The sequence below is a fragment of the Melopsittacus undulatus genome, chromosome 1 (genome assembly GCF_012275295.1).
Source record: "Melopsittacus undulatus isolate bMelUnd1 chromosome 1, bMelUnd1.mat.Z, whole genome shotgun sequence".
NCBI classification, from domain to species: domain Eukaryota; kingdom Metazoa; phylum Chordata; class Aves; order Psittaciformes; family Psittaculidae; genus Melopsittacus; species Melopsittacus undulatus.
Window position 1 is genome coordinate 42373852 of NC_047527.1, and position 10635 is coordinate 42384486.

Sequence of the window (10635 nt, forward strand, 5' to 3'; positions counted from 1 at the left end):
TGAGACTTTAGGGCAGCTTCCAGTGCCTAATATGGGCCTACAGGAAATCTGGAAAGGGACGTTTTACAAGGGTGTGTAGTGAAGAGGCAAGTGAAAATGGCTTTAAACAGAATTAGGGGAGATTTAGATTAGATATAAGAAAGAAATTCTTTACTGTGAGGGTGGTGAAGCACTGGCACAGCCCAGGGAAGCTGTGGCTGCCCTATCCCTGACACTGTTCAAGGCCAGGTTGGACAGGGTTTGAGCAAGCAGGTCTAGTGGAAGGTGTCCCTGCCTGTGGCAGGGGAGTGGAACTAAATAGCTTTTATATGTATATATATAAAAGCTTTATTTTGGAGGTGGACATATCCTCTTTTTGTGAAGAAAAAAAGCACAAAACAAAAACCCAAAACAAAAGAACAAACCCAAAAAAACCCCACCAAACTTAAAAAATTATATTGTGAAAACAATTTTAGTTTTCCATCCTGTCGTGGTTTAAACCAAGTCCCCCAACTCCCAGAGAGTTAGGAAGGAAAATCCAAAGAATGTAGCCCCCACGGATTCAGATAAGAACGGTTTAATAGCTAAGGCATAACACAAAATCACTACTGCCATTTACTACTACAAATAATAATGATAAAGCCAATAACAAGCAAAAAGAATACAACAGCCCACCAGCCACCAACCCATAACTCACTCCACCCTGCCTGGCCGAGCACCGCATGCTCCCTCCTCCATCTTTCCTCCAGAGCTCCACCCCTCCACCTCTCTCTCCCAGTTGCATCCTGGGCATCACGTGCTATGGTATGGAATACCTCATTGGCTAGCCTGGGTCAGGTGTCCTGTCTCTCCTTCCTTCCGGCCTCCCCTCCTCCCCAGCAGAGCACGTGCTCAGAAAAAGCCCTGAACAAAAAACGCTCTCAAAACATGCTCACTATCAAGCAACTGTTCCCAGCCCAGAAGTCAAACCACAGCACTGCACCAGCTACAAGGAGAAAAATGACTGCTACTGCTCAACCCATGACACATCCCTACTATCTTGCCTGATTTCTCCCCCTAGACTCTTCAAAATGATGACAAATTTGCTTCACATAGGTGTTTTCAGTCACATGATTATAGCTTTTATTCCATTAGTAAAACCTGCACTGCACCATTAGTGATGAAAGGTGTGTTAGTAGATTTTGCATTATTGCAAGGAAATGTAAAGGCAGAATAGAAAATATAAGTTCATATTTAGACAACTTGCACCGCAATTTCCAGTTAGAAAAAATATTCTACAGAAAAATATATGAAATATTACATACTTCTCTATTTAATAGCTATAGGACACTATTTGAATGCAAATGTTTATGTTCATCTTTTTGCTTTGTGAAGTTATGCTTCTCAGGTGACATCATCAGAAAAAGGTTTGAAATGATCTTTTGCTGTAAAGTTCATCTGTTGGGCGTTATGTCTGGACTCTAAACACAGTTCTCTGAAGCTTCTGACATCAGCAAGTAAACCTGATCTCCCTCCTCAAAATACACTGCTCCATCGAGAAATGTAGGAGCATACCTCCACAGTTACTGCTTACAAGCCATTTTACATCTATTTCTGTTCAGCTACAGCACACGTTTCTTCACTGGCAACATTCCTTGCTCATGTGTGTCCTCAGGTGGAAATGGCCTATTTTAAAGCTCAAAGCTTTCTGAATGCCATGCAGCCATGACTAATTTTTTGTTATAGATAAGTATACTTCATTATAAAATAAAAAGCATAAGTGAAAATCTACAGGCATTTGGAAAAGTTTTTTCACCAATTTTTATGAAGATTTACAGCACAGTTTAATAATAATATTAAGAAAAAACAAAGCAACCAAGAAGGCAACTGCTAATTAAAATTATTCCAACAATTTAATATCATTTAGTCATTAAAATTTCCATTTTTTATGTATGATGAATGGTCTAATAGATTGAATATATACACTTACCCACACATACACACATACCCAATTTAACATTTATATATACAGATAGACATACACACCCACATACATTTAATATATAGATAAAGGTGTGGGTGTTTTATATAGAAACTATGCAGAAATCACTTCTGGAACTTTCATTTTGGGCTAGTTTCTAATGCACAGACAGAGCAAAACAATTCAAGAAAACTTAGCTATACTTATAAGAAAGTGACTGAGTACTTTTGTGACTCTTGTTTCAAACTGCAGTCATCACCTCTCTTCAGAAGTTTACTCTTTATTTTAAATTTAATATTCTCATGCTTTAACCTGGCAGGCAGCTAACCACCACACAGCTGCTCCCTCCTCTCTCAGTGGGACTGGGTGAGAGAATCAAAAAAAAGAGTGAAATTCATGGGTTGAGAGAAAGATAATTTAACAAGATGGAAAAGGATGGGAAAATAACAGCAATGTGATGCACAATGCAGTTGCCCGCAATCCACCAACTGATGCCCAGACTGTTCCCAAACAGCAACAACCCCTGTCACCTTTCCCCCCCATTTATACTGCTGAGCATGATGCCCCATGGTATGGAACATCCCTGATCCCAGCCGTGTCCCCTCTTAATCCCTTGTGCATCCCCAGTCTTCTCACTGGAGCAAAAAAGGCCTATGTGAGCACTGCTCAGCAATAACTAACACATAAGTGTCTTACCAACATTATCCTCATCCTAATTCCAAAACACAACACTGTACCAGCTACTAGGAAGAAAATTAACTCTTTCGCAGCTGAAACCAGGACACTATCTTCAGGGAGAACAGTTGCTTTTATTTACTGAACTTAGGATCAGTTATGATGTTGCGATACACATCAACTTCTTAAACTTTAGATATGATATTCTACATATTTTTGTATAGATAAATATTCTTATTCACATTAGGATATAGAAATATGCCACATTTTGTTCCAGCAATAGAAGAGTATTGAGAGTATGTAGAAGAATATTAAGGAAGATGGGTTGCTCAAGGCTTTTTATTGAGAAATTGGTTCTCAGAAACTGAGCATCACTGACAATTTTCTACTCCTGGAAAGGAAGAAGATTGTTCAGCACATTGTGTGTGTGACCATCTCCTTTGGTATATATTTAAATGTTGAGTTTATGTTTGAATATTGAATCCATGATAGCTTTTCTCAGCACAGAGAGCAAAAGCGAAACTGAGAGGGAAAGAAATGAGTGGAAAGAACATGTTACATTGAGATGGAAAAAAAACCCAATCAATTCCTAGCACCCTAACAATTAGGAACAAAAATAAAAAGTAAAGCATAATAAAAATACCAGTATGTGAGCTAAAATCATAAGTGTGATACTCTTTGTCAGCACAGCACATTCACAAAAGAAGTTATGAACTTCACATCGACAAAGACAAATTTAGGCTTGCATACAAGCATGGTCATCTCCATTATTCACCAGTGTTCAGGACTTGAATGCAGATAAAAAATATTTTCTGTTTGTTCCAGGATAGCTTTAATATTTTTTTTACTGCTAAATTTCCTCCATAGCAACATCATGTTCCAAGGCATCTGTTCATCCAGCTTCCCAGTAACATGGTGAGACCAAATACACTCATATTTCTTTAAATGAAAACAGGATCACACAAGAAAAATGTTAGCAGCATGTAGTTTTCTGGGTTTCTATTATTAAAGATTTTTGGGTTGTTGTTTTTTTTTTTTTCTTCCAGATAATGCATTTCTAAGATCTAAACTGCTTGTGACTGGTCTGACAGGATAAATGCTCCAATTTTTTTCTGCTGATTAGATAAACACTTTAAATCTTTTATTTGAGTATATAAAAATTAATTTTTCTAAACAAAAATACTATACATGCTTTGGACCTTGTGTAAAAGTATCCATGACATCTTCCTTGTGCTTTTTAGAGTTCAAGTGCTGTGTTTTTGCAGTATCTTACTGTATGGCAGAAAATCCCTTAGGGTAACAGATTGCAGGTGTTTGAAGCACCAGCTTTAAGTATGCTGTAGTAGTATTAATATGTGGAGACAATTTCTGTTGATAGATAGTATGAGCACAGTGGAAAAGATTAAACTTAAATAAAGAGTAGCTGTACGGGCTATGGCAGCACTTCCATGTTGATTTACTTGGAAGGATCAGCGGGACTTTCCTCCCTTAGGTCACAAAAGCAATGTAGTTACTGGTGTCCTGGGTTCAGCAGTAGCAGTCATTTTTCTCCTTAGAGGCTGGTGCAGTGCTGTGGTTTTGACTTTCAGCCTGGGAATAATGCTGATAACACCGATGTTTTCAGTTGCTGCTCAGAAATATTTACTCTGATCAATGACTTTTTGAGTCTCATGCTCTGCCAGGGAGGAAGAGGAAGGGAAGCTGGGAGGAAGCAGAGACAAGACACCTGACCCAAACTAACCAAAGCACGTTATTCCCACTATATAAACTGGGGGCAGTTTCCCGGAAGGGCTAGATCACTGCTCGGATCAGGCTGGGTATCGGTCGGCTGGTGGTGAGGGGTTACATTCTCTTCCCTTGTTATTTCCCTTATCATTATTATTATTGGTGGTAGCAGCAGTGGTTTGTGTTATACCTTAGTTACTAGACTGTTCTTATATCAACCCATGGGAGTTACATTCTTTTGATTCTCCTCCCCAACCCTCCGGGAGCACGGGCAGGAAAGGGGGGATGGAGCTGATTTATTGGCTCTCAAAGTTGTTGCTCTTGATCTCGGAGTTTCGGCATGTTGTACCTTGCTTACAGCTGGTATTTGATGTGTTAGTGTTTGTCTCTGGGGGCCTTGGGCTAAGGTTCTTGTTTCATTGTATTTTATGGTAATAACTTGTAATACAATAGAATCATTGATCATGAAACTGATCTGGCTTGCTTTCCCAGTGTGGTCACCACCTCTATGCTTTGGGAGGTATATAATAGAAGTGTTTAGCAATTACACATCTTTTTTCCTCTCCTCAGGTGTTCAACCTGTCAAGGAGACGTTCCCTTACACCCCCAGCCCCCCCCCATCAGATCATTTACAGCATCATTTGAGAGTCCTGAAGTTTCTGAATGGCCTTTGGGTACCCTTGAGACCTGCCTGGTGATTGTGAATGGGGACCACTATGATGTCACGCATACAGAGTGTGTTTTAGCCATGAACATTTCATCTGATCTTGAAAGTTAATCAGAGTCTGGTTTGGGCCTTGTCTAGGGTTCGACAACAGTGTAGGAGGACCAAGAGATTTTTCCCTGAGGCTGTACAGTCATGAGTGGCAGGGTGTGTGGGATAGTATGGGCAAGTATCTAGGCCAGTGGGCCCCTTCAGTGCTTTGGAACTTCACCACTGAATAAGTGCAAAATCCGGAAAAATTAGTAAAACACTTAAATGTTGTCATTCTGGCCATACTAGAGAGGGACAAATCATGGCAACATGCTTGGGCTTGGCTTATGCTTACAGAGCCCTGTTCAACACTATTCAGCACCTTCAAAGGGAAAATGCCTCTGGATCTGATGGCGAAGCAATTGACAACACAGCTACTCTAACTCCAGATACAGCAGCTACACCAACCCTAGTGAAAAGTACAGCAGCTACTCAAATTCATCGCAACAACTGGTTTCACAAGGTAAGGATGAGGTTACAGTTCCCTTCTGCTCTGGCAATCTGATTGGAGAAATAGTGGAATGAAGGATTCAGGCTTCTATTTCAGCACATGTCGTGGTTTAAAACCAAACTGCACAGCTCATTCACTCACTCCCCCCCCTTGTTCCCCCAGCTCCCGGAGAGTTAGAAAGGAGAATCCAAAGAATGTAGCCCCCACGGGTTGAGATAAGAACAGTTTAATAACTAATGTATAACATAAAACACTACTGCTACCACTAATAATAGTAATAATGATAAAGGAAATAACAAGTGAAGAGAATACAACACCTCACCAGCCACCAACCCATAACTCACCCCACCCTGCCCGACCAAGCACCAAGCGATACCTCCTCCATCCCCCCAGAGCTCCCTAGCCCTTTCGGGTAACTCTCGGTTACATCCTGGGTATGACGTGCTATGGTATGGAATACCTCTTTGGTTAGACTGGGTCAGGTGTCCTGTCTCTCCCTCCTCCCGGCCTCCCTCCTTCACTAGCAGAGCATGAGATCAGAAAAGGCCTTGGACAAACCAAATATTTGAGCAGTAGCTCAAATCGCATTTGCTATCAGCAACTGTTCCCAGCCTGAAAGTCAAAACACAGCACTGCACCAGCTACCAAGAAGGAGAAAAAATGACTGCTACTGCTGAACCCACGACAGCACACAAAGGTGACTTCCCTCATATGTGTGTATGCATATTACCTGCATGTCAACACAGAATTATGGTGTCTATTCTAGTCAGCATGTGCAGAGGCAACACCATTCTCAGTACACACAGCCTACACAGAGAAACTGAAAAGATCAGAACAGGTGAAATAGAAGGCATTCCACTACAAAGTGCAGGAGGATAAATACTTCCTTCTGCACTGAAACAAACTGCTTTCCTCTCAGGGCTGATTGCCTCCTACTTCTTCCTTTTGAGCAGCAGGATACTAGTCTGCACCCCACTTGCATAATATTCTTTTATGTCTATTCTTAGTTCTAGGCTATATGCAGAATTACGGAATAATCAGTCTGGCTTCAACCAAATAAATAAAGATACAGTGATAAGAACTTGCCTGCACACATTCAATCCCTCATCAAAATGAGTAAATATATGAAAATATAAAGAACACAGATCAAGATAGTGGGAATATGAATGCAGCCAGAATGACTGTTCAGATAATTTTTTCTTAAATTTAGTCTGATATGTGCCATCATTCAGAGTTTTAAGAACAGAATAAGCAACAATATCCAAAAGTTCTGAATAACTTGGGGGTGGGGTGTGTGTGTGTGTTGGGTTTTGTTTTTTTTTCTGTTAGAAAGCATTAGCTCATTTTTCTCCAGCAATAATTTCAATAGTTTTAAAACTGTCTGCAACATATCAAGTCACATTCAATCTATGCCACTTAGTCAGCAGTCTGTAGTATCCTAATGGGGTTTAGGATTATAAATTTAATGTAGAGAACTACCTCTGGGTTAGCTGGGGAATCTTAACCAGCTTTATGTGTCTGTGTGTATGCATGTGTGTGTGCGCACTAGTACAGACCGGGTCAGAATTGGTCTGTATCAGCAGCTGGAGTGGGGCTGCAACCTCAATGGTTTATATGCCCAAGTGCCAGCAGCTGGGGAGACTGGGATCCAGTGACAGCTGCTGGGCAGACTGATGCATTCTCTGAGCCATCTCCTGGAGTCACTGTACATATATGTATGTATTATATAATTATACATATTCTTACATTCTCAATATAAGACCTCCACTCTGCTAAGCCAGAGACGGAAGCAGGATGAGGCCACTGGTGATGTTTGTGTTCACATGAGTGTCTTGCATATCCGCTTGTGATCTCTGCGGTCAGTCATGTATTGACACTCTCCTGCATGACATCCTTGTCTCTAAGTTGGAGAAACATCAGTCTGATAGATGGACCATTCGGTGGATAAAGAACTGTCTGGATGGCAGCAAAGAGTTGTGGTCAATGGCTCAATGTCCAGCTGGAGACCAGTAACGAGTGGTGTCCCTCAGGATCTGTGTTGGCACCCGTCTTGTTCAACATCTTTATTGGTGACATGGACAGTGGAGACCTCATAGCAGCCTTCCAGTATCTTAAGGGGGCCTGTAAGGATACTGGGGAGAGACCCTTTATTAGGGACTGTAGTGATAGGACAAGAGGTAACGGGTTAAAACTTAAACAGGGGTGGTTTAGACTGGACATAAAGAAAAGGTTCTTTACTGTAAGGGTGTTGAGGCACTGGAACGGGTTGCCCAGGGAAACTGTGAATGCTCCGTCCCTGGAAGTGTTCAAGGCTGGGAAGGACAGAGCTTTGGGTGACATGGTTTAGTGTTTGGTGTCCTTTCCCATGGCAGGGGGGTCAGAACTAGATGATCTTAAGGTCCTTTCCAACCCCAGCTATTCTGTGATTCTATGATTCTATGATATATGCTATATATATTTGTCAGTTATATATATATATGTCAGTCATGTATATGTACACATGTGTATTCATAGTGTATCTGTGTGTATGTGCCTACTAGAAATACATCTGTAGCCTTGCTACTGGTTGAACTTTGGAACATGCAGCTGCAGCAGCCTCACCTCTCTTATGCTGTTTGATCTGGCATGATATATTTTCCACTAACAGTTAATTACATATAAATATTATGATTAATCATTCAGCAATACAGGGATTGAAAAATACAGGCACCTATTGCATCAGAAAGAGTCTGAGCTATACAGCCAGTATCTATTTGTAATGGCTGTATCAGTAGCTTTGCTATCCCATTATCCTTGCAATTAGAGAGGACCATTAGCTTAAATGTGGAAAGCATGTCTTTTCCAAATAATGTCTGTATGATAATGAAATAGCATCAGCATATTTGTACTTCTGCTCACTACAGTGATTTTAATATACTGTTGTATTTCAGGTAATTTGAATAAGCAAATATTTGTGTAGAATACATAGACAAAACAATTTTGTTCTCATGGCTGCAAGGTAGATTATGAATATACTAAATTCCAGCAGCCTTGTGGCTGGGCAACCTGTGCCAGTGTCTCAACATCCTCATAGTAAAGACTTTCTTCCTAATGTCTAACCTAACTCTACTCTTTGTCAGTCTAAAGCAATTCCCCTTTTTCTATCAATACACGCCCTTGTAAAAAGTCCCTCTTCAGATTTCTTGGCCTCCGTTGGTGAGCTGCAAGTTATGTCTGGTCCATCGTAGTCCAGCCTATGAGGTTAGCTCTTAACTGCTTCTTGTGGTTTATTTGTATTGTTATTTTTTTTTACAAATTGGTAATGATTTTCTATGTGTTGTGTAACCTAAGGATGCTAAATAAGCTTTACATTCCTAAATATATGGTTCTTTATTATTGGGAACCCAAAGGATGGTCTCCTGCCTTTAATTCATTATGTTAGTACTGTTCTTATTACTCTGAAATGTCTCTGCTCTACAGGTTGCACAAAATCAATGTGAGTATTTTAGCAAATGTCTAAGTGTATTTTCTACTTCACAGCTTTGAACAGATTGAGAAAAGAAGATATTCCAAGGCTCTTGAGCAGAATACAGTGATGTTTTGACTGAACACTGTGACACTTCAAAGCTTCTGTAAGACTTCAAAGCTTCTGCACCTCCACTTAGCAAAATGGTTCAGGATACCCTTTTTATAGCCTTTATGAAACAGGAGCAGTGATGAAGAATGTGTAATAGACAGCTTCTTATTTTATTAAAAAAGCTGAAGTTACCAGAATCACTTCTGCTCTTTAGTACCCACTGACTTAATGTTACAGGGTGCAGGAAAACAGAAAAAACAAACAAACAAAAAAAAAGCAAAAAACAGAGCAAACAAGATGCAGTAGGGAGGAAAAGCATCATGCTCTACAAGCATCTCTCACAATACACAGCCACTCATTGCTGACAGTTGAAGAATTCAGTCTTACATAGACAGGCATATTTTAGGCTGAAGAGAAAGCTGATGGATATTTCTGTAGTTTTCTCATACAAAGAGGAAGTCAGATATTCATAATGTTTAATTTCAAAAGTTTAAAAAAGGTAAGAAAAGGGAGTTAGTTAAGCAACAGGAATACAGCATCTACCTTTGTTTACCAAAAGAACATAGAAGGTGATTAATGGAAACACAAGAAAAAAAAATGTCAAAATTCCCACCTCTCAGCAGGATCAGTGCAGAGAGGGAAAAGTGACAAGAAAGAAGTGTGAGAATCAGTTTCCCCTTCCATTCATTGAATAGATCCAGCCCTTGTTTTAATACATCTCTTTGTATTAGAAATGTAACTTTTAGTTTTTGAACTGAATCACACATTCTGACACTCAAAAACCCATGCTAGTGATTATTTGCCTCATTACTGTTTTTAAGCCTTCAGTAGTAGTGCCCAAAAGTAAGATCTAGCTTACACATACTGTCAGACCATGAGAAGTACTTAATACATTATGCCTTATTTCACATATATGTGATTAGTGTACAGTTTTCCAAACAGAACAGCAACCTTTTTAAAATGATGGCTGATAAACAGTCACCATATGTGGTGACTGGTAAATAGTCATAAATATTTGTACCAGAAAGACTGTAAATTACTGTCACATTTCATGTCTATAAATGCCTAGACCTCCCTAAAAGCTTTCTGGGGGCTTTGATCATTATTATTCTTAGGTTTCTCAGTCCTTTAGCCTTTTAATAGCTTCTACTTTATTAAATCATCTGTCTTCCTCAAATTCTCAATTAAGAATTTCAAAATGGTACAAGTTGACCTTAATTATGGACATGAGAAAAAAGGTTAGACAAAAAAACCCAACCACGAAGCAAATGCCGCTCAAAAGTGGGCTTGTGTCTATCAAAATTCTCTTTTAAGGCTAGACTGGTTTATCTTACAATCTAATTAGGAACTGACTGATGCTGAACTAAGGAAAGTATCCTTTACTGCAAATGCAGATGCTAGACTTATTTTGAAAGTGTAAATCTTTTGAAGGTTTGAATAATGTCTTAGTAGGGTCCTGGTAGGATTTAAAAAAAAATATAGTGTCAATAAATTAAACAGATGGAAAAGAAACAAAAAAAAAAAAACCAAGACTG